The 24,094-nt window shown below is 45.0% G+C and overlaps 1 long non-coding RNA gene across 1 annotated transcript; it reads left to right on the forward strand.

The window, feature by feature from the left end:
• The first annotated feature begins 19,899 nt into the window (after positions 1 to 19,899).
• LOC311128416 lies at positions 19,900 to 20,513 on the forward strand. Its single transcript, XR_014613208.1, has 3 exons — positions 19,900 to 19,974; positions 20,185 to 20,246; positions 20,355 to 20,513. It is a non-coding gene; the product is annotated as an uncharacterized lncRNA (long non-coding RNA).
• The last annotated feature ends 3,581 nt before the right edge of the window (positions 20,514 to 24,094 follow it).

Below are 24,094 nucleotides of genomic sequence, written 5' to 3' on the forward strand. Positions count from 1 at the left end.
TTCAGTGCATAACGTTGTACATAACATGGATTTACAAAAACAGTACCTTAACCGTATAAAAATAGCAAAACTCCTAAAAGAAAGTGCTGTTCTGAGGAACCTGACCAGCTAAAAGGCCTACATTCAAGAGAAGCATGTAAACAATTGCCTCTAACAATCTCCCAAAGCTGATCTTTCAAAGGAATAAAAACTATTATAGAAATAAAAACATACACATATACCAAAGGGAACTCTGAATAAACCTCAGTGTATATCGAATATTTACAAAGCCTACATTTCAATTTACATGACAGAATACAGTTATACATAGGCCTATATATAGGCTATAAAAAACGTTTATAAAGAAGGGTATATCCCTTTCCATCTATGTTTAACAGATGTGATGCCCCACTTATCTATTTCGAATTGTATTTTTTTCCAAATTTCTTGTTTTATAAATTTAACCAATCCCGTCGGTGACCACTTGAGGGTGTCATTGACCGCACCACATCTGGCCTCCCAAAGTTTGGTCTTGATAAGGGACACCAGAGTCACTAATTCTAATAATTGCACCTTTTCCACATGTTTCAGTTCAAATTTGGCTACCCCTTCATAATCAATGTTTTTTTTAAATATTAAAATCCATTTTAATTTTCTTCCAAACTATTTGGGCAAAAGAGCATTCCCATAAAACATGGGGAATTGTTTCAATTGCGAAACAGTTGTCCCTGGGACAAAATTTATTCAGGGTCAAATTATGATCATATAATGTTGAACGGACCGGAAGACGTCTGTGTAAAACAAGCCAATTAAAATCTTTCAGTCTGTTGTCTAAACCTTTTAATTGTGCCCGTAGCCAGGTGGAAGGTGATATTGGTAATCGGTCTCTAGGACAACAATTTTCTATCAATTTCACATATAGCAGTCTGTGGTTGATTACATTTTCTTTTACTTTGCAGACAGGGTTTTTCCTTGCCCATTCAACTATTTTCTTAAAATGTAATGGGATAATTTCAGCTTTTGGCTTACTATTATCCCACTCCACCATAAACCTTAACGGTATGGACAACCAGAATTTGATTAATATATGACATTTATGTACAGAAGACGACAAAAGACAACAAACGTTTGAGTAGAACAACGCATCTAGTTTGAGAGGAATATGAGGGAAATCCCTTCCACCAGCCTCTATAGGCTGGTACATCCGATCTCTCCGGATGTACTCATATCCCCCCCAAAAGAAATTAAACAGTACACGTATGAACATTTTCCTTAGAGACACCGGCATGGGAAACACATATGCAAGGTGGAGTAATGAAGGCAGAATGTCCGCCTTCAGCACTAACACCTTGCCACTAAAAGATAGTCGCCTCACTTTCCACAGTCCCAATCTTTTATTAAGCGAAAGTAGTTTTTCTTTCCAATTAACCATGTCATCTTTAATTTCATTTCCGAAAGATATCCCGAGCACTACCATTGGTCCTGTGCACACAGTCAAACCACATAACTGATCAGATCTCCATTTCCACTGTCCCATATATTTTATTTCTGTTTTATTCTTGTTAATCCTAGACCCGGAGGCAACAGAGAACTCATCAATGACTTTGATAACCTCTTTCAAGCTCAGGTCGTCTTGTAAATATAAAATGGTGTCGTCCGCGTATTGTGAAATTTTTAGAATATCCCCTCCAGGTAATATAATGCCTTTGATGTTGTAATTTGTCCTAATTGCACATGCGAAAGGTTCAATATATAAAACATACAATAGCGCAGAGAGAGGGTCCCCCTGTCTGACACCTCGTAATTGCTTGATTACATTTCCAATATTCCCATTAATATTTACTCTGCTTCCCACATTACTATAAATAATTTTAACCCATTTCATAAAATTATTTCCAAAACCACATTTTTTCAGAACTCTAAACAAAAACTCATGGTTTACCATGTCAAAGGCTTTTTCCTGGTCCAAATTTACAGTAATAGCTGGCAGGTGCCTTTCCTCTAAATATGCTTGAACGTCTCTGTGCAATTGCAAGTTCCAGGTTAACTTTCTCCCTACCACACCACATGTTTGGTCTAAACCAACAACATATGCCATGGCAGAAGACAGACGATTAGTTATGGCTTTACTTAATAATTTATAGTCTACACACAACATTGTTAAAGGTCTCCAATTTGCTAGTGTCTTGGGGTCTCCCTTTTTGTAAAGTAGCGAGATTACCCCCTCGCACATTGAACCACCCATATGCTCCAAACCAAAAATAACTCTAAATACTTCCAAAAGATGACATCCAATTAAATCCCAAAAAACGATGTAAAACTCTTTAGAGAGCCCATCCACTCCTGGTACTTTGTTATCTTTCATGCTCTTCAGTGCCATATATATTTCATCTAAATTCAATTCCCCTTCTAATTGGTCTCTAATATCTAAAGGTATCTGCACATCCACACATTTTAAAAAAAGTAGTCCCCTTCTCATAATTAATTGTTTGCTTTTGGAATAGCTGAGAAAAGTGCTGGGTAGCGACACCAAGCATGCCATCTCCATCCTCAACCGTCTCCCCGTCTTGATTCAATAAAGCCGAAATGGTCCTCCTCTTTCCCCGTGACTTAATTTGTTTGAAAAAATATGCAGAGCACTTCTCATCATTATCCCATTTATCTTGTTGACTTTTAAACATGAAATCTCGAGCTTTCTTTTCAAAAAAGGCCTGCTGCTTTTTCTGCAGGTTACACAATGTGTCTTTATCTAAACCACCACCATTCAAATTACCTTGGATGTGGAGATCTTCTAGTTCGTTCTGCAAGTTATAAAAATATTTGTATTTATTACGTGCTTTATCTTTGCAATAATTCTGAATAAAAATCTTGATTCGTAATTTTGTGCTCTCCCACCAGTCTATGACAGTAGAATAAAATGATTTCATGGTTACACAGCCCTGGAAAAAATACCTAAATCTAGTCTAAAATGTTTTGTCATGTAAAATACCATTATTAATTTTCCAATATCCTTTTCCAAATTCAATTGTTTTTAATTCTACTGTCACAGACAGGCAACTGTGGTCAGAATAAAAAACCGGAGTGACGCGTGCAGAGGACACACCGAGTCCACGCGGAACAAACACATAATCTATGCGGCTCCTCGCGCCCCTGCTGTTTCCCCAGGTGAAACCGGGATCATTTGCATGCGCCACTCTATAAGTATCCACCAAATTATATTTATCTATTAGATTTTTTACAAGATGCCCGCCCAGATTACCCCGGTCATATGATACATTAAAATCTCCCCCCATAATAACCTGTCTGTTTGTCATAAAAATAGCGTCTAGGTTGTTCAGCATTTCCCTCCTTTCCTTGGGTGTCGATGGTGCATATACATTAATTAACCGAAGACATTTGCCCCTCCAATCAATATCTACTATTAAAACCCTCCCGTGTACTGCCGAAAAACTTCCCACTATTTTTAAATCCCTATTTCCACATAGAACACCAACCCCTGTAGAATGCACCCCGCCAACACTCCACCTTGACTCTCCCTGAACCCATTCCCTCGTAAATCTCTCCACATCATTTTGATCTTTTAAATGTACTTCTTGTAAAAAACACACAGAGAAGCAAATGGAGGACAAATGGGAAAAAACTGTCGCCCTTTTAACGGGGTTCCTAAGCCCTCTAGCGTTTATGCTAGCTATGTTCAAAAGGGACGACATGGGGAAAGGAGGGAAGCAGACAACTATCTAAATATGACATGAATTTCCAGACTCACTTTAAGTACAGTTCCTCGTTAGGAGGCCTGTCTGGGAAACGGTGGTCCCCAGGGGGAGGACTGTCCACAAAGATAGGGGTCGGGAAAACACTTTCCTCCTCAGTCAGTGTGGGTGCTGGAACACCGCTGGGTGCGAGACCGCTGCTGTCGGTAGAGCTCGCGCCTGACAGGGAAAGCAGAGTCTCCTCTGCGCTGCCCGGGTTTCCCGCGCTTTTCTCCTCAGACTCCCCGCTTGCAAAACAACTGAAACGATTCCCCCCCAGGGCGGACTCCTCCGTCGCCTCCATGCGGATGAGTGGGGAAACAGGGCTCATCTGCTTCCTCTTGATAGAGCACTTCCTCCTCTCTCCCACCGTGGTCCAGCTCTCCCGTAGCCTCCTCCATTTGCTTGCTCCAGCTCCTGTCCCCCGCTCCGCTCTCCTCATGAGGTGATGATGGCGCCTCACTCCCGCTCTCCTCAGACTCTCGCAGTTCTCTCTCCATCACTAGCTCCTTCACGACCTCCTCAATAGCGCGTAGCTCTATAACTTTTCCCTCATCTGCTCTTTTCCCGCTCACCGCTCTGGCGTAGGAGGGGGCTAAAGGCAGTGACGGAACAGGTGCTCCTCTGAGCTGCACAGACTGCAGCTATCGTATCTGAAGATTATGCCTTTGTTAAATGTTTTTCATGACGAAATGGAATGTTGGTTGTTCAGGCCAAAGGGGGGATGTTTTATGATGTTATTTGAAATGTGCCGCTTGGAGGGTGACGCCCGAGGGGAGACTGGTGATTGGCCAGAAGAGGGAGTAGCCCCTCCCTTTGCATTGTTTATAAATAGGAGTTAAACGATGAGACGACAGAACGGCTATAGCAATCTGGGGAGCCGTTCTCCGGACATCGCGAGTCTGTATCTATGCTGTAGATTCGTGATTTTAATAAAAGCCTCTAACACGATGCAGTATGGCGAACTCTTTGTTGACAGCGATAAATGCCACCATTCATCATATACGACATAATGGCGCCCAACGTGGGGCCTGGGTTTGCGTCTCCTCCTTGTTTCAGTCAACCGCCGGCCTAACTCTCTCTGAGGGAAAAGGGTGAGTGTTCTTACCGCTTCGGAGGTTGTTAGATTGGATATGACTTGTGTACATTGAGGAGATGTTCCATTATGACCTGGCCTCAGGTGGCGTTTTTGCTGGTCGACTGGAGTCTGCTAAAATGTTATGTCATTGGTAACTATAGACAATGATAATTTAGAGTGATAAGTTTATATCTCATTGGTAACGGATGGCAATGAGGATTTAGAGCATACATTTATATTTCATTGGTAACTATGGGCAATGACAAATTTAGAGCAAAAGGAACGGTATGATTGGTAGATTATTTCATTGGTAACGGGTGACAATGATTGGTAAATTATTTCATTGGTAACTATGGTCAATGGTTGGTAAATTCTGATATGCGCATTCTTTAGGGCACTGTACCATTTAAGACCTCCAGGGGGGGCCATTTTAGATGTCGGGCCGACAAATCCGTTTACACGATAGAATGGGTGGACGGTGGGTTTCTTTTCTTAAAGAGAGCTCGGATTCATGGGGTTTATCTGATTGTAATTATGATTTGACTCTCGTCCGACGGGGCGTTTGATTGGGTCTGATTTCTCGGTGTAATGGTCATTAGTCCCGGTAGCAAAAACGGTAGGATAAATATGTTAAAATTGATAGGGCAGTGCAGGGTTTGTTACATGTTGTAGGCTGCCGTTAGCTAGAGGCTAAAGGCTAATTGTGTTGCGTGCTACATGCTAACGTATCCTTAGAGATTCCGTTGCGACGGGTGAATGTCTCTTAAACTTGTTTATGTGTTTGTAAGTCAGGTTATATGTTTTGTGAGCGCTGGTAAATGTTGTTTGACTATAAGGGGGAAATGGGAATTACAGCTGGACTGGTATTATTCTGTTTGGGGAGAGAGAAGAGAGAATCTTTCTTCCACGGTGAAAAGGGGTTTTTGAATGGTTGTGCGCATGCGTTTAATTTTGCGACACTACACTACAGAAAGGGGAGGTTATGACACGAGATTAGGACACGTGTTGGTTTCACGGGGCTAAAAACTACGAAATGAGGTTGGCTAAGCCTACAAAACAAAATGGTGGCTTAAGGTCATAGGTCCCATTTGGCGTTACCCTGCAAGGGAAAATAGACAGAGGAGAAATTTTAACACGATGATTCTAGTTTAAACTGTGATTGGTTAAAGATGAAACTTGTTTGGTAGCCTATGGAATTTATAAATTAGATATATGGTAGCGGATTATAATACATTTAATTAAAGAATTAAATAACGGATTAAAATAAAAAAAAGGTTTTTGAGCGATTTATTTAATTCTGAGTTTAGTCTTAGAGTGAATAAGGTAGAACGAATGAATATTGAATGGTTGGAAATACTCAGTGATGGCATGAACTACTAAAAGCTGTTCTTGTGTCTTTATCCCTTGTCATGAGAGACAGGAGAGAGAGGGGGAGCGAGGAGATACAGGAAGTGATCACGTCACGTGGCAGAGGATCAAGTCAAAAAAAGGTTTTGGTACTGATTATGGTTACAAGATCTTTCCCTAACAGGATATGTGATGTTATGACGATTTTACAAGGGGCTTGGCAAATTCTATTTCATTAAAAATTGCATTTTGGAGGCTATGTGCATCACTGGGGTTTAATTACAGATGTGTTGGGAATCCAGGATGGATTGAGGATTCTTCTGTAAATTTATGATAATTAGGGGTTAGAGCAAGGGGTTAAAAGGCTTTGTTTAGGGGTATTTTAGTCTGAAGATGACTAACTTGCATTTACTGACAGTTGATGGGTTGTGGTGAGATATACTCAACACTAATTGATATTGGTGACATAGGATATAGGAATAAAAATTGGGTTTATTATTCAGGATTTATTTGGAGTTGTTAGGGTTATATTAATAATTACAGGGGGGAAGTCTATATAACTTAAATAGTCTAAAATAGGATAGTTCACAATAAAGGAATATAAAGGGCTTGATATAGGGGAAAATTGATTAAAATAGTCATTTTTTAATCAAAGTAGGGTTAGAGTAGTGTTAGGGGAGACTAATGGCAGATGTTAGTACACCTTTCTCACATGGATTCAGCAGAAAGACATCATCCAGCAGGGTGATTATGGCATCAGAGATGAAGACGAATACGAGCAGAAACAACGATGAAGATGAATCCAGAAGACGGAAGAAAACCGAGATGTCTGGGAACTTAAGGAGATGACGATGATGACGATGAGAGTGATTGATGAGAGGCCATGGGTGGAGGTGACTCTGTGATCAGAAGGAAGTGGCAAGAGAGGAAAGAAGGATACTGGAGACTTGATCTCGGATGAAAGTTGAACGAAGAAGAAGACAAGATATTCGAGTTCTGATGAAGAAAAGTAAGAAGATGATGGAAGATGATATTTCAAGAACAGAACTTAGAAGATAACCTTTTGAAGAATACTGATAGGTCCACAACGAGAAGAACCGGACGAAGAAAACTCTATCAAATACAACTTATAACTGGTGGTGGAGAAGAAGAAAAGAAGTGTTGGTTATGAAGAATCAGAGTGAATCAAATCAACAATCACTGTTACAGCTTTAACTGAACAATATCAAAGGCAATTGTACCCGCCAAGGGGGGACCAGATGTTCCATATCGACTGTCAGTTTCTGGACAGACACAGAATTGGAGAAGAAGAAACAGAGGAAGATCAACGAGCAAGTGAAGATCACCGGTGCTTCAGGTGAACAATAAATATTCTAGAGTGCCGAGAATATCCGGAAGGGGTGCATTGCTGAGAGCATCGATTAGAGAAGAAGAGAAAATAGTTAACAGTTGAAACAACCGACAATTAGAAGTGATAGTGAATAGGGGAAAACTTATCTGTGTTCAGCCTAAAGAGGTTAAACATCTCATTAATTGATAACTAATTAGGATAGGGATTTGAGGTAGTACTTACTCTCCAAGTACTAATATTAGAAGATACTGTTATTGTAGTGTTGGGAAGAGAATTGAAGCGTACAATAAAGATGTACACTAGACGACTGACTGTCTGGTAGAATATTTTAAAAAGTAGGGTTTTTGGGAATCATTTGCTTAAAAGATAAATATCATAGGAAGGATGATAATGTATTAGATTGCCTGTTAGACAATCTGTCTGGGAAAAAACTTAATAGGGGTGACTGTTATTTTGGGTTACATTCTTACACTAAGAGATTTGAGGTTAGGCTAAAAGGTGTTTAGTCGGTTTTGCCAAGTCTGTGTGTAATGAGTCAGAAGCAGGTGGGGAACTTTCCCAATCACATATTCTAAAATTTGGTGGTAAGAGATTTTGTCAATAAGTCAGGGGAAAAGGTTTTAAATGTTATGGGAGAAAAGATTAGATTAAAATAAGTTAGGGGTAGGCTAGGTTGAAGGGACTCTGAGACAGTAAGCTAAGTTTTAAAGTTAGTAGTGAGAGAGAACAGTAATGAATGACACTGTCCAGTAGGGAGATCAAGGTCATTATAGGTGTATTTTGTTATAATCAGGAGGTTTAAAGTTTAGAGGTAGAACTGAAAGGGGGAAAAAGTGACACTAGGGGTGATAGATGGAAGTACAAGGAAGGAGTTCAAAGTCTTATGGGAAAACTAGGAGTAAATAAGGACATTAACACTTCAGTTTATTAGAACAACAGGGAGAAGCAATTTAACTCTTTCAACATTGATAGGTATTAAAGTCATAAATATATCGCATTTGATTAAGGGTCCAGCATCAATTATAGGGGGAAAATAATGTTATGAGGGTTAGGAGAATAATAATTATAATATGCCATTTAGGATGATGACGTTTCTTTCACAGAGAGAGAGAGAGAGAGATAATTAGGGAGGATAAGTATTGTTAGCAGGATCAGAAGTAGGAGCTGTTGCACCTACTCAAATAAGGGATTATTTTGCGTAAGGTTACAGATAAAGATCAGGGAGAATATGTGTATTTGTCTAGTGAAAGCATAGAAATTTGTTTCGGTTAGGAATTATGGGTTAAAGGGCTATGTAATTCATAAAGTAACGCTTATAATGGAAGATTTGAAGTCTGTAAAACTTTCCACAGTCACAGAGGGAGTTAAGGATAAGTTTATTACAGTAGTCACTCCAACAGGGAATAATCGAATAGGATGTTGGTAGCGTTGCACTAGAAGTAATTAGGGTTGATACAGCAGCTAAATCAACTACTTTAAGGGTAACTTTGGAAGGGATTAATGATACTATGGCAATAGCAAATATAGGAGTATGATACTGACAACAATTGTTCTGAAATTAAAGAGGTAGCAAGAGGGACTCAGGAGGTTATGGTACGAATGGGGTTAAAATAGAGCAGATAGAAACAATATAGATTAATCTGAAATGGAGAATAGAGATTCATCATGGAAGCTGCAGTATGGGGTCTTTTGATTTTGATGACAGAGGGGGGGGGCATCTGATCAGTGCTGCTCGTTCCTCTGTTGTGGAAATTAGAGATAGATTAACTCATTCTGTAGGGTCAGTGGGGAATCTTGAGGGTCCATGTCTGTTGGGAATTCCATCCCGAACCTGTTAGACGGTTGCGCAGCCTCTGTCAGGTGTGGGTCAGTTTTGAGCTTTGTCATGACTGTGGAATTGGCAACGGTCATTGACAGATAAAATAATGTTGTTGTCAAAACAGTAGGGTTTAAGTGTTCTTGGGTGAAAAGATTACCCTATGAGCATTGGTTAGAGAGGAAGTAAAATCAGGTAATTGCAAACTCTGAAGTATTCAGGTGAAATATTGAGGGCTAAAAGTTGTGTTTGTTCTAATAAAACATATGAGGTAAGGGGTATGTTTATGGAAAGATCAGATTGGGATGTTAGATGATAACTTTGGATAAGCATGACCTTAAGGGTAGTAATGACAAATAATAGGTTACTTTTTATATATCAGGTAGTAAGAAGAGCAGGACTTTGATGGTTAAAAGATTAGCTTTTGACTGACAATGTGACTAGGGGAATTTTAGAGGATAAGGGGAAATTATGATAGAGTATATTCTTACCCTATGGGGGATAGGATGTTGTTACAGGTCAACGTTGAAGCTTCCATATGAGGTTTTACCATTATAAGAGGGATAGCATTGGACACAGCTAAATCTAGGGTTAAAAGGGTGACATTACATTTACATTTTAGTCATTTAGCAGACACATGGCGACATGTCATAGTCTTCAAGCCTATCATTGAAGAATAAGTTTAAGGGAGAAGGGGGGACTTCATTCATGGTATGGTGTAACATTTGGGAAGATAATAAGCTTTGATAACACTGTGTGATGTTTGTACTGACTTTTGAGAAAGTTATGAGATTGAGATAGGTTGGAGAAGTGGTGCCTGGAGACAATACTCAGATGCCGGTGTGGACTGTTCCTGATCTGGATAAAGATGGACAAGTGGAACTGAGGGATAACTATCATTTTGGATTATTTGATGATTTTTCAAATTGTTTTTTCAATATTAGTATAATTTTTAGTATGATTTATGAATCAAAGGGGGGAATGGATAATGTGATTCATGCATCATTTATGTATCATTTTTTAAATTCTTAGGTGAAATGGAGGTTTAATTTGAAAGTGTTTTTTGGGAAAGATACTGTTTGGTCGGTTATTTTCTTGTCATTCCAGAAGCATGTGGGAGAACATGTGGAGATTGGAATACTCAAACAAAGACAATATGAAGGGACAATATGACTGGAGGAGATGAAACAAGGAGGGTGTGGCTGATTCCATCATCAACAAGTCCATTGGAAGAGGACACTACAGGAAGAGGAAGTGTAGTGGACTACATTCCAGTGTCTGCAATGAAATATAGACATATTTGATGTGTAATACATAATTGTGTCATATTCTTAGGTATTGATTTTAGTAGAATTATGTGTGATGTTATTGAATGCAGATGAGGATCGTAGATGCTTTTGTTTATTTCGATGGGGTTAGGGACAGAATGTTTAAGCAGGGAGAGATTCCCTTTCAGGTCCTATGGGTTGACCAGCCTGAGAGTGGATATTTATGGATAGGATTTTGTTTACATGGGTATTTAATTACATCATAGTTTCAAATGCATTTACATGAGTTATGAGGTTATCTGGAGTACCGACGGTGGTTGCCTGGGGCAGAGGGACGGTGAGAGAATTTTACTGTCTTGATTGATATGGATGGATGGCTGCTGGACAGTTTTTCGCTCTCACACTCCATAGAGATTTATTCATAATTCATAGTAATGTGTTCATACTTCATAAACAGTTGTTCATATGTCATAGTAATGTATTTATACTCCATAGAGATTTCTTCATGGGTCATAGTAATGTATTCACACTTCATAAACAGGTATTTCATAGAAAGGTATTTACACTCTAGAGGAGAATGTTTTTGGGTTTAAGGTTAAGAATATTCAATGAGATAAATGGTTAATAGTCATAATCTTATTCTGTTTGTTTTCGAGACGTTTATTTCGTCTCGAAAGGGGGGAATATCGTATCTGAAGATTATGCCTTTGTTAAATGTTTTTCATGACGAAATGGAATGTTGGTTGTTCAGGCCAAAGGGGGGATGTTTTATGATGTTATTTGAAATGTGCCGCTTGGAGGGTGACGCCCGAGGGGAGACTGGTGATTGGCCAGAAGAGGGAGTAGCCCCTCCCTTTGCATTGTTTATAAATAGGAGTTAAACGATGAGACGACAGAACGGCTATAGCAATCTGGGGAGCCGTTCTCCGGACATCGCGAGTCTGTATCTATGCTGTAGATTCGTGATTTTAATAAAAGCCTCTAACACGATGCAGTATGGCGAACTCTTTGTTGACAGCGATAAATGCCACCATTCATCATATACGACACAGCGCTTAGGCACGGTGCAATCCCTCATTACATGGCCGAGGGCCCCACAGTTTCTGCACCTTGTCTGGGTGCAGGCATCAGCGAGGTGCCCGTACGTGCTGCACTTCCTGCAAAAACGAGGCTGCCCAGCATACATGAGGTAACCCCTGTCTGCACCGATAGAAAAAGACGCGGGAGGATGGAGGTAGCCATCATGGCCGCTCTCGTCTTCCTTTAGCAGCACGCGAAACTGCCTCTTCCCTGTCCAGATGCCTAGGGCGTCCTTAATGTCTCTCACTCCTGGCAAGATGGTCACATACCGGCTGAGGTAGCACACTAGCGTTTCTTCAGTGACCCAGGGGTTGAACATGTGCACCGTTAACACCCTCAGATTGTGCCTGCACAGGGACTCAACTTGAAAGCTACTGAGGGCGGGTGCTGTCGAGTTCGCTCGGAAGAGCCCTCTCACCTCCTCCAGCCTGGTGATGGTGTAGAACGACACATCATAAAATTTCTCCGGTGTGTTTTGTTGCAGACAGTGCACATCGTCTGCTGTCAGGCGTAGAGGTCCAAAAAGAACGTCCTTTCCAAAATTAACTCTTTCCATCAACTTTTATTTTCCAATCAATTGAAAACGCAGCGTGTTCTTCAGTCCTGCGGCTGCCGACTGTGACGTGGACGATGACGACATCGCTCCACCTTCAGGATCTCCTTGGTACTGCAACTTGATCTTGATCTTAGCCAAAAGGCCTACGGGGAGTATGGATAATGTATTGTAGCGACCCGCACAGACAGCTGTGTGTTATGTGTTAGGCTAGTAGATGGTTGTGTTGTATTGGCGGAGTGGCGTGGAGGGGGGTTGGGCAGGGGGATGGAGCATTGGAAGTTAAGACCAGGTTTAGCCTTTGTTCTCTCTCTTTTTACGTCTGGGCTTCACAAGAGAAGGTCACGATTGGCTTGTGGGTTATCTTTCATTTATTTGGCGTGGGCTACGGCCAAACAGTAGCCTGTGTAAAGTTGGTTTAATAAACCGTTCATTCGTAAACTCAATCCTCTGTCTGGACAGTTGTTCTTTTATGATCTAGTCAGGTCATCACATTGGTGTCAGATCAAAAAACGTTGATAAAAGTTAGCCAGCTAGCTAGCTGACTTCTGTGGCTAGCTACCGTAGGTGAGAACGGGGGTTGAAGATGCTTCGAGGGAATCCGAAAGTGAAGGTGGAGGTAGGGGACGATTATGGCCAAGGAGGTGCGTGTGCATGGACGTCGGGGGTTCTGGCTGAGGAGATCGCCAGGGCATCGGAGCCCAGAGGCCGCTTGAGGGAGGACGTTAGAGTGATGGCGGCTGAAGCGGGCATGAGTGCTTCGTCGACTGTGTTTCGCGCGGATTCTGGTGGGCGGACCGAAGGGGTGACGTCGACGCGGTGGGACGAGGAATCTGGGGCTCAGGATGTAAACAAACATGGCGGCGCTCAGTTCCCGGCTGCGTCCGTATCCGTTAAGACCCCGAAGTATTCCGGTAAGGCGGATTGGGAAGCTTTTCATGCTCAGTTTGAACTGTTAGCTCATTTTAGGGGGTGGTCGGATGAAGATAGGGCACTGCAGTTGGCTTTATGCCTCACGGATGAAGCTCTGGCCTGTTTGATATTGATTAGCCCCGAGGACAGACGTGATTATGGTGCTTTAGTGGGAGCACTGAGGAGGCGCTATGGACAGTGTGTACAGCCCGGGCTACTGCGCTCCGAACTGAGTAATAGACGCAGGCAGCCTGGAGAGCCTCTACGGGTGCTAGCTAATGACATTGAGAGCCTCTCTCGGCGGGCATATGCTCACATGCCCCCCTCCGTGCAGAGCGAGCTAGCACGGGACCAGTTCATACAGGCGCTCTCTCCTACGGAGCTGCGCATACAGACCCAGCTGGCTCATCCTGAGTCATTGCAGGTAGCCTTGGAGATGGCTTTGGAGAGGGAGCTGGTGTGGGCTGGGGCTTCAGCTGGGGCTTTGGTGGGGTGCAGGGAGACAGACCCTCTGTGCGAGCTGGGGGGCAGAGCAGCCCGGAGCCGGAAAAGCCTGCATGGGTGGCTGAAATGACAGAACTCATTCGTGCTGTGTCGCTACAGGCGGCACGAAACACACGCCCTGGTCCCAGGGTCTGCTGGGGTTGTGGCCAGCCAGGCCATCTGCGCCGAGATTGCCCCATGTCCCCCAGAGCTCAGGGAAACGGCTCGGGGTCCGCATAGACCGGGTAGTGCGGACCCCTGGCTTTCTATCCCAACCACCATCTTCTTCAGGAGGAGCCCACCGGCACAGACGGGGAAGCAAGGCTCCACTTCCCCCAGAAGCAGACGAGGGCAAGCGGATGGAGCCTGTTGTTGTGGTGGGCCGCACCTGTGTTGGGGACTTTTGTCATGTCCCTGTCACTGTGGAGGGGGTGCCCTGCTCCGCCCTGGTGGACACTGGGTCCACAGTAACCCAGGTGAGGCCAGATATTGTGCCAGGTTGGACTCAGTGTGAGCCTACAACTGTGCAGCTCCGCACAGTCACAGGTGAGCTGGCACCCATGAAAGGGAAGGGAATAATGACTCTGACAGTAGGGGGCAGGACTGTGCGTCATCCTGTGTGGGTGGCGGCTGTGCAGGACCCTTGTATCCTGGGGTTGGACTTTCTTAGGAGCACAGGCTGCCAGTTAGACCTAAATAGGGGCACACTGAGCTTCCAGGGAGGGCCGGAGGTCACCATGGCCCCTAATGTCACATTCACTCAACCCAACAAACCCTTTACTCCAACAGTTAAAGCAGCAGAGACTCATGGCTGCCCCCCCTCCCCCACATCTGGGTGTGACTTTTCCCCAGCCCCCCTGTCACCTACGGCGTTGCGTTACATTCCCCCAGCTACCTCCACGACACAGTCCTCTGTGAGCCCGGGCCGCGCCCCCCCAGCCCAGCTACCTCAGATGGGAGGGGAGAGGACACTGTCTGCAGTGAGGGAGATATGGGGGAGGAACTGTGTTGGTCTTGACCCCGAGCAGCAGGAACGGTTGAGGCAGTTGCTGTTTGAATTCAGAGTCAGCTTTGCGCTGAGTGAGGAAGAGGTGGGTCAGACTCATCTGGTGCAGCATGAGATCGACACAGGTGATGCTCGACCTATCAAGATGCGTCCCCGCCGTATCCCGCTGGCACGCCAGGAGGCGGCAGACAAGGCTGTGTTGGAGATGCAGCGGGCAGACTTCATTGAGCCCTCAGACAGCCCCTGGGCGGCGCCAGTCGTCATGGTTCCGAAGAAGGGGGGCAAGCTGAGGTTCTGTGCGGACTACAGGCGGCTGAATGAGGTAACCAGGAAGGACTCATACCCCATACCACGTATCGATGAGTCGCCGGACCTGGTTAGGGGGTCCTCCTGGTTCTCCTCACTAGACCTCCGCAGTGGCTACTGGCAGGTGCCCCTCTCCCCAGAGGCCAGAGCCAAAACTGCGTTCTCCACTAACAGAGGACACTGGCAGTTCAAGGTCCTGTGCTTTGGCCTGTGCAACGCTCCAGCTACTTTTGAGCGTTTGATGGACAGGGTGCTGGATGGCATCCCCCGACAGCAGTGTCTGGTATACCTCGATGACATCCTGGCCCATGGCAGCTCCTTCCAGTCAGCCCTGGGGGCGCTACGGTGTGTGCTGGAGAGGGTGGCTGCCGCAGGTCTGAAGCTCCACCCCGAGAAGTGCCACTTCATGAGGAGAGAGGTGTCCTTCTTGGGCCACCGAGTGGGGAAGGAGGGGATCAGCACCATGGAGGACAAGGTAGCGGCTGTCAGAGACTGGCCCACCCCCACCGACCAGCGTCAGCTGAAGAGCTTCCTGGGCCTGGCCTCGTACTACAGGAGGTTTGTACGGGGCTTCTCAAGCGTTGCTGCTCCACTGAACCGCCTGCTGCCGAAGGACAAGGCTTTCACTTGGACAGTGGAGTGTGAGGAGGCGTTCAACACCCTCAAACGTGCACTGATCGAGGCCCCCGTGCTCGCCCCCCCTGACCTCACATTGCCCTTTATCCTGGACACAGACGCGAGCAATGTGGGCATGGGTGGGGTGCTGGCCCAGGTGGGGCCAGAGGGGGAGAGAGCGGTGGCGTACTTCAGCAAAACATTTGACAAACATGAGCGCCGCTACTGTGTCACCCGGCGGGAGCTCTTGGCTGTTGTGGCTTCCGTCAAACACTTCAAGTACTACCTGGGTGGTCTGCCTTTTACTGTAAGGACTGACCACTCTGCTCTCCAGTGGCTCATGTCTTTCAGAGAGCCAGAGGGGCAGGTGGCACGCTGGTTGGAGGAGCTTCAGCCGTATGACTTCACGGTGGTGCACAGGGCAGGGGCACGCCACTCCAACGCCGACGCCATGTCCCGTCGGCCCTGTACTGCAGACGGCTGCCGCCACTGTGAACGGAGAGAGGGACGGGAGAGAGAGCTGTGTGCAGAGGAGGGGGTCTGTGCCACAGTGTGTCGGGCGAGCGGGCCTGTCTGCTGTGAGCTGCAGACTGTCGACGTGGCTGAATGGGGGCAGCAGTAGGGACGGGACACAGACCTACAGCCAGTGCTACAGTGGGTAGAGGCGCAGGTGAGGCCACCATGGGAAGAGGTGACAGCGCTCTCACTCGCGACCAAAGGGTTGTGGTCAAAGTTTGAGCGACTGCGGCTGGCTGATGGCGTGTTACAGCGGGCATGGAAGGAGTCAGCTACGGGGGAGGAGAGGTGGCAGGTGGTGGTCCCAAAAGCATTGCGGGAGGCTGTGCTCCAGAGTACTCATGGGGGGGTGGGGACTGGACACTTTGGGGTCACAAAAACACTGCGCCGCCTCCGTCAGGGCTTTTACTGGGGGCAGCACAAGAGGGATGTGGAAGACTTTTGCCGCCGCTGTGACAACTGCACAGCGAGAAAGGGCCCCCCAGGCCGCTCTCATGCTCAGCTCCAACAGTTCCCAGTGGGGGCTCCCATGGAGAGGGTGGGAGTGGATGTAGTTGGGCCGTTCCCCACCACAGACAGTGGAAACCGCTGGGTGCTCACGGCCATGGACTATTTCACAAAATGGCCCGAGGCCTATGCTCTGCCTGACCAGGAGGCAGAGACCATCGTCGACGCCCTGACAGCGGGGATGTTCAGCAGGTTTGGAGCTGCAGAGTCCATCCACAGCGACCAAGGCAGAAACTTTGAGTCCCGTGTGTTCGCCACCATGTGTGAGAGGCTGGGTATGCACAAGACCCGCACTACTCCTCTCCATCCTCAAAGTGATGGCCTTGTGGAGCGCTTCAACAAAACGCTTGGACAGCAGCTGGCCATCGTCTCTTCCAAACACCAGCGTGACTGGGACAAGCACCTGCCTATGGTCCTCATGGCATGCCGCTCCGCTGTCCAAGACTCCACCTCCTGCACGCCTGCCCTCCTCATGCTGGGGAGAGAGATCCGTACCCCTGCGGAGATGGCGTTTGGTCGGCCCCTGGATAGCCCTCATGTTTCCCCGGGGCCGGAGTATGCCCGGAGACTCCAGGACCGCCTGGAGACAGCCCACACCTTCGCCAGAGAGCAGCTGCTGAATGCAGGTGTGAGGCAGAAGAGGAACTATGACGTGCACACCCGGGGATTGCACTTTGTGGCTGGGGAGCTGGTCTGGGTCTACAGCCCGCTAAGGAAAAAAGGCAGATGCCCCAAGTTGGACAGTCACTGGGTGGGACCCTGCAGTGTCCTGGAGAGGGTAGGGGAGGTTGTTTACCGGGTGCAGCTTCCTCCCAGGGGGAGAAAGGTGACACTGCACCGGGACAGGTTAGCCCCATATAGAGGGGCCTCTTCTCCCCAAACCCCAGGAACCCCCACAATTCCCCTCTCTGGCAATGACATTCTCCAGGCACCCACCCCCAGGTGCCGCAGACAAGGCTCCAGACAGCCCACTCCCCCTGTGTCACCGCGTGGTTCCCCAGAGCCACGGACTGTATTACCCGTTCCCGCTTCCTTGTCCCCCATGTCCTTGCCTTCATCCCCTGGTTCCCAGAGGGGCACTCAGCGGCCATCACAGCCACGCAGGCAAAGGAGACCTCCGGGTCGCTTCAGAGACTTTATTTGTTCCCTCGGGGACAAGGGACTTTGTGGTGGGGGGGCTGTGTAGCGACCCGCACAGACAGCTGTGTGTTATGTGTTAGGCTAATAGATGGTTGTGTTGTATCTACCAGTACCCAGTGTTCGCGGGGTCCGACATGTCAATCAACCTGCTATCTGCCAATCACGGGAATGCCTGGAATGTTCTGATGCCGGGCATCCTGGCGGTTGGCGGAGTGGCGTGGAGGGGGGTTGGGCAGGGGGATGGAGCATTGGAAGTTAAGACCAGGTTTAGCCTTTGTTCTCTCTCTTTTTACGTCTGGGCTTCACAAGAGAAGGTCACGATTGGCTTGTGGGTTATCTTTCATTTATTTGGCGTGGGCTACGGCCAAACAGTAGCCTGTGTAAAGTTGGTTTAATAAACCGTTCATTCGTAAACTCAATCCTCTGTCTGGACAGTTGTTCTTTTATGATCTAGTCAGGTCATCACAGTATTATTATGGCTGCCATATTTTATTGCTCCAATTCCACTTGGATTGGCAACACTAGCCTAGCCTGGCTGACTGGACTCACGAGTTAGGTGTCAACCAGACTAACACTTGCCCTCCTGAGCCCACCAAGTCTGGCATTAAACTAAATCTCATTATTTCATGCACTAAACTAGATGTCTTCATTGAAGTCTACATAATCAAAATCACTGTCAAATTGAATTTCTGTATGCTTGATACCATAGACATAGAATATGCTTGATACATTGTAACAATCCCAATGAAATGTGATGCGTCTCTAATTTTACACTTTGTAACAATCCCAGATCTGTTGAGATGTAACCTAACGTAATGCGTTTCATGTATTGGTTGTGGCGGATAGAGAGTAGGCCAATGAAAACGTTGGAAAATGAATTAAGCGTTGCATTATGGGATCAGTGTTGCCAACTCCTCAGTAAGGAAAGTAGCTATTGGCTGTCCTAAAAGTCGCCTAGATGTCGCTAAATGACGTCATCGCCTAATTTGCATAATTGGCCATGTGCATGTAATTGTGATTGACATTGTAGGAGAGAGGAATAACGTCGTGGGAGAGACAAAAAGTGAGTAAAAAACACCCTACATTTACATCCCGCCCTGAATGTAAGCCAGGGCGGGATCAGCCAGCGGCTGCTTCCCGCATGCGCGATTCATTTGCAGTCTGGATGCTGAGTGGTGAACATCTCCTGCTCTGACTGCAGCTGGGAGGGACTGCTGCGCGAGGACTGGGCCGCCTGTGAGTGCTTTGGGACTGGGTTGCCGGCAGCACCCGCTGCTCATTGACACGGCAGCACCCGCTGCTCATTGAGAAGAGTAAGAACAATACCTGCTTTCAAGTTAGAGTCTCCAAAAGTCTCCAATAACACCAGAAAAAGTCGCTAGATTTGTCACTTGTCTCTTTTTTGAAAATGTGTCGCTAGAGGGGTCTTAAAACTCGCTAAATATAGCGACAAAGTCGCTAAGTTGGCAACACTGTAATATCCCATAATGGGATAAATATGGGGGATGGGCGTGTATGCTTATGCTGCTGCTTAGCTAGGTGATCCGAATTGCAACATTGTATGCAACACGTCAATTGCCTCCCTCCGTTGTAGCCACCTGCTTACCAGCAACACGAAAAGTGTATCTATTGAGCCACATAGTAGTGGAAGAAATAATCAGCCTGCCGTTAGTTGGCCTTACTAACTCTCTGGATAAGAGCGTCTGCTAAATGACTAAAATGTAAAAATGTTAGTATTTATTCAGATTTTACACAGTAAATGACAAGCCCATATTTACTCATTCAACGTGACTGTTCTCTTATCCCGTCATAAATGGGAGCGTAGGATTTTTTAAATGTTGCATTTGGGCATGTTATTCTTACCATTTGTTGGATTTTCAGATATGCAACCAGTAACGCCTACTGGACAGACCACTATGTCCAGTATTTTTGTGAGGTCGGTTGGAGAACGAAAGGCTCCAGAAATCAACAGAGGCAAGTCAATGTGTACATCGGCCAGAGCCAAAAACACATTTGTAAAAAAGAAGGCCTGCTTCATACTATGTTGGGGGCAGGGCTGGACACGACTTTCTGGAGGTTTAAGGTACGGTCTAATAATCCCATTAAATAAATGCATTTATCTTACAGTACAATCCATGCTTGGCCTTGGTTTGCACTTTCATTGTCTTTCGTTTATCATATTTGTGTTTTTAGGATGAAATCCTCATGCCTAGAAAATACTTTGAAGTCGACTTTCCGATGATTGCTGGCAGGAAAATAAACAACAAAGTAAGCCGTTTTATTTTTCCTCTTTAGAAATCTTCATATACATCACAGTTTTAGGTTTTATTTGTTTTGACATCACTGTGGTCTCAGTAATGTCAGAAATTGACCTGTAGAGGGAGGCAGAGCCTGTCCAGCTGAATTTGTCGCGCGATAATCTCTTAATAAGAAACACACCTTAATATGTAGTTATAATGTTGTGCACCGTCTCTTCAGGACAGAACCACCGCTGTCAAAACCTCTCATTGAGACCCACTCCACAGACTCATTATTACTAGGTAATTACGTTAAAGACATTGGCTGATACAAATCAACTTAATGACTGTATGTGTTTTTCTCTAATGGTGACATTTGATCTTCATTTGTATTGTCTGTGTGTGTTTCAGATGGCCACAGCCTAGACTCAGACTGGTAATGCATCATCGGTGCTGACCTCAGGGACATCCCAGGCCTAGATGACAAACTGAAGAAGTTCCACCTCAACCCAGAGTCAGTGAAAATAACATTATATTGAATATGTTCTAATATTTTGTTGGACAGCTTTGCAAGAGTCTAGCCATTTGAGGTAGCAGTATCCAACTGTATCAGTGGATCACCAGTTGTGCTGTAAGAGTACAGTAGTATGTTTGGTATGGCATTGATGTCTTGGGCTGGCAGTGTTCTTTCCCTGTACCTAACTCGTATTTATGGTCTTGGCCGACGTGGCTGAGTGGTCCGCAGTCAGTTCCTGATTACATTATAGACATTTAGCAGACGCTCTTATCCAGAGCGACTTACAGTTAGTGAGTGCATACATATATTTTTTTTCATACTGGTCCCCCGTGGGAAACAAACCCACAACCCTGGCGTTGCAAACGCCATGCTCTACCAACTGAGCTACACGGGACTATCTCCCCTGATTGCTCAGACGACAATCATACACTTGGGTGCTCTTTGATTTTCCATCTGTGCGTCAAAGAACCCCATCTCCTTTGATCTCAGGCTATGAGACTTGGAAAAGCCCCCATACTCACTGGCCCAGTGTCAACCAAGGGTTCCGTTGTTTATTTTTATTTTTATGGAGCATACTGTTAAAGTGCATGTATTCACAGCTTCCTGTGAGGTCTGGTCCACCACTCAAGCCTCGATGACATTAGAATGAGTTCTCTGTGGATTCAAGGGTCTTCCGGTATGTACTTCCAAAAAAGGTTTAAATAAATATTTACAAGTAACCGAAAAACACCTATTCGGCACCTCCAATGTAAATAGCTCACGTCCCAAGGATCCCGGATAGCACTAACCTTTCTGCCATGCACAGGTCTGAAGTCTGCAACAGTTCAGTACATTTCTGTCTGCCTTAAGCCTGTTTCTCTGTGCCATGATCAACACAATCAGGAGAGGAGAGGAAAAAGGAACCCATCAACACCTTCACATCAGACTCCAGTCTTCTCTGTCTGCCTGCTCGGTGTCTGTCTGCCTGCTCGGTGTCTGGCTGCCTGCTCGGTGTCTGGCTGCCTGCTCGGTGTCTGGCTGCCTGCTCGGTGTCTGTCTGCCTGCTCGGTGTCTCTCTGTCTGCTCTGTGGGAAATGCATGGCATCAGCAGAATTCTACTGAATGTGTTTCCTTTGCATCCCATAAGAGCACCCACTGTCTCCCAGCATGCTTTTGTGAAAGAGAAGGGATGTTTCCGCTGGAAGTGTGATACAGTGCATTCGGAAAGTATTCAGACTCCTTGACTTTTTCCACATTTTGTTACAGCCTTATTCTAAAATGAATTAAATGACAAAGCAAAAACATGTTTTTAGAAATGTTAGAACATTTATAAAAAAAACAGAAATACATTATTTACATAAGTATTCAGACCCTTTGCTATGAGACTTGAAATTGATCTCAGGTGCATCCTGTTTCCACTGATCATCCTTGAGACGTTTTTACAACTTGGAGTCCACCTGTGGTAAATTCAATTGATTGGACATGATTTGGAAAGGTACACCCCTGTCTATATAAGGTCCCACAGTTGACAGTGCATGTCAGAGCAAAAACTGAGCCATGAGGTCGAAGGAATTGTCCATAGAGCTCCGAGACAGAATTGTGTCGAGGCACAGATCTGGGGAAGGGAACCAAAACATTTATGCCGTATTGAAGGTCCCCAAGAACACAGTGGCCTCCATCATTTTTAAATGGAAGTTTGAAGTTTGGAACCACCAAGACTCTTCCTAGAGCTGACCGCCCAGCCAAACTGAGCAATCAGGGGAGAAGTGCCTTGGTCAGGGAGGTGACTCTGACAGAGCTCCAGAGTTCCTCTGTGGAGATGGGAGAATCTTCCAGAAGGACGTCCATCTCTGCAGCACTCCACCAATCAGGCCTTTATGGGAGAGTGGCCAGACGGAAGCCACTCCTGTTTTTGCTCTGTCATTATGGGGTATTGTGTGTAGATTGATGAGGGGGGGAAAAACAATTTAATCAATTTTAGAATAAGGCTGTAACGTAACAAAATGTGGAAAAAATCAAGGGGTCTGAATACTTTCCGAATGCACTGTATGCATGACAAGACACTGGTAGCCTAAGGACAGAAGCCCTAGCCTTCATTTAATTGTATCCATTTGTCTGTTTCTAATGTTCCGTCAGACAACAAAGTTTGCTGGATGTTGGACAAAAGTTAAAGTACTGTAAAGTTAGACACACCAGTGTCCTATATTAGGAGTTTTGAAGATGTCTTTCTATTTGTTAAGTTTTTAATGTGCCATTTTGTGTGGTGAACTAAAATGTTTTATTTATTTAGAAATGTATTGCTAAGACCGATCTTTTCTTATGTATAGAAATTAGGAGTTAATACATTGACTGCACTTTAATGGATCTGTTTGATTGCTGGATTTGCAGTAGCAATAGATAGATTGGCATGTAACAAGGATTCTTGTCTGAAAGAAATAGGCAGGGCATTTTCTATCAGCAATTTCAAGTCCTCGCAAGTGATACAACAGTACCAAAGACATGACAATGCAGGTCTATGGCGGTTGAATAAAACTGTTTAATATTTGGGTATGAAAACCTGACCACCATCATGTGGCCAACAGACCGTACATTTGATATCATGAAAGTCCAATGTCATTTCCACATGGATGACACATTGTAGTTACGGGGCACAGAAAGGAAATGTTTGAGTTTCGCCTGTCACCCTCTGAACTGTGTGTCCTGATGGTCAGATCCTGTGTTTTTACAGAGAAACATTAACCCAATATGACCTTGTGTACAGTGAGGTAGAGATACAGATAGCAGCACTAAAGCATTGAAGACATGGTAAGGTTAGAGAGAGATGTTTATAACACTGAAATTCAGTGCCTAGTAAAAGTTCACACACCACTTGTACAGTCTTCACATTTTGCAGCCTTACATTTTTACAAACATTAGATTTCCCCCCCTTCCCAATGTACACAACCTACTCCACATTTTCTAAGTGATTTTTTAAAAATATATATATAGAAAATGTTCCTAATTACAAAAAAAAAAAACTCTTAGGGCAACATACAGTGGGGTCAGAAATTATTAGCACCCTTGATAAAGATGAGCAAAAATGACTCAATGAAAAATAATTCCAACACTGAGCTAGCTATATTGTATGCTCAGAAAAAGTGGGAAATTATATTATTTTATACTAATACAATTGCTCAGAAAGAGATTTTGTTTAACAAGTAATATTTTTGACACCTCTGTTTTCAATACCTTTCAATACCTCACCATGCGAGGATAACCGCACTGAGCCTTTTTCTAAAATGTTTTATGAGATTGGAGAACACCATAGGAGGGATCTTAGTCCACTCCTCCATACAGAATCCTTCCAGATCCTTGATATCCTTCGTCTGCGCTTAAGGATTGCCCTCTTCAATTCGAACCATAGGTTTTCAATGGGGTTCAAGTATGAGATGAGATGGCCATTGCCAAATGTTGATTTTGTGTCAAATTAACCATTTTTTTGTGGATTTTGATGTGAACTTGGTAAATTTGGTTGGGGGTCATTGAAGGACAGTAATATTCAAACCTCTGTCTCTGATATTCACACAGATTTAGGTCAGGACTGAGACTGGACCATTCAGGAACACTGTAGCTCAATTGGTAGAGCATGGCGCTTGTAACACCAGGGTAGTAGGTT

This window comes from Coregonus lavaretus (genome assembly GCF_964263955.1).
Source record: "Coregonus lavaretus genome assembly, chromosome: 1".
In the NCBI taxonomy this organism is placed as follows: Eukaryota; Metazoa; Chordata; class Actinopteri; order Salmoniformes; family Salmonidae; genus Coregonus; species Coregonus lavaretus.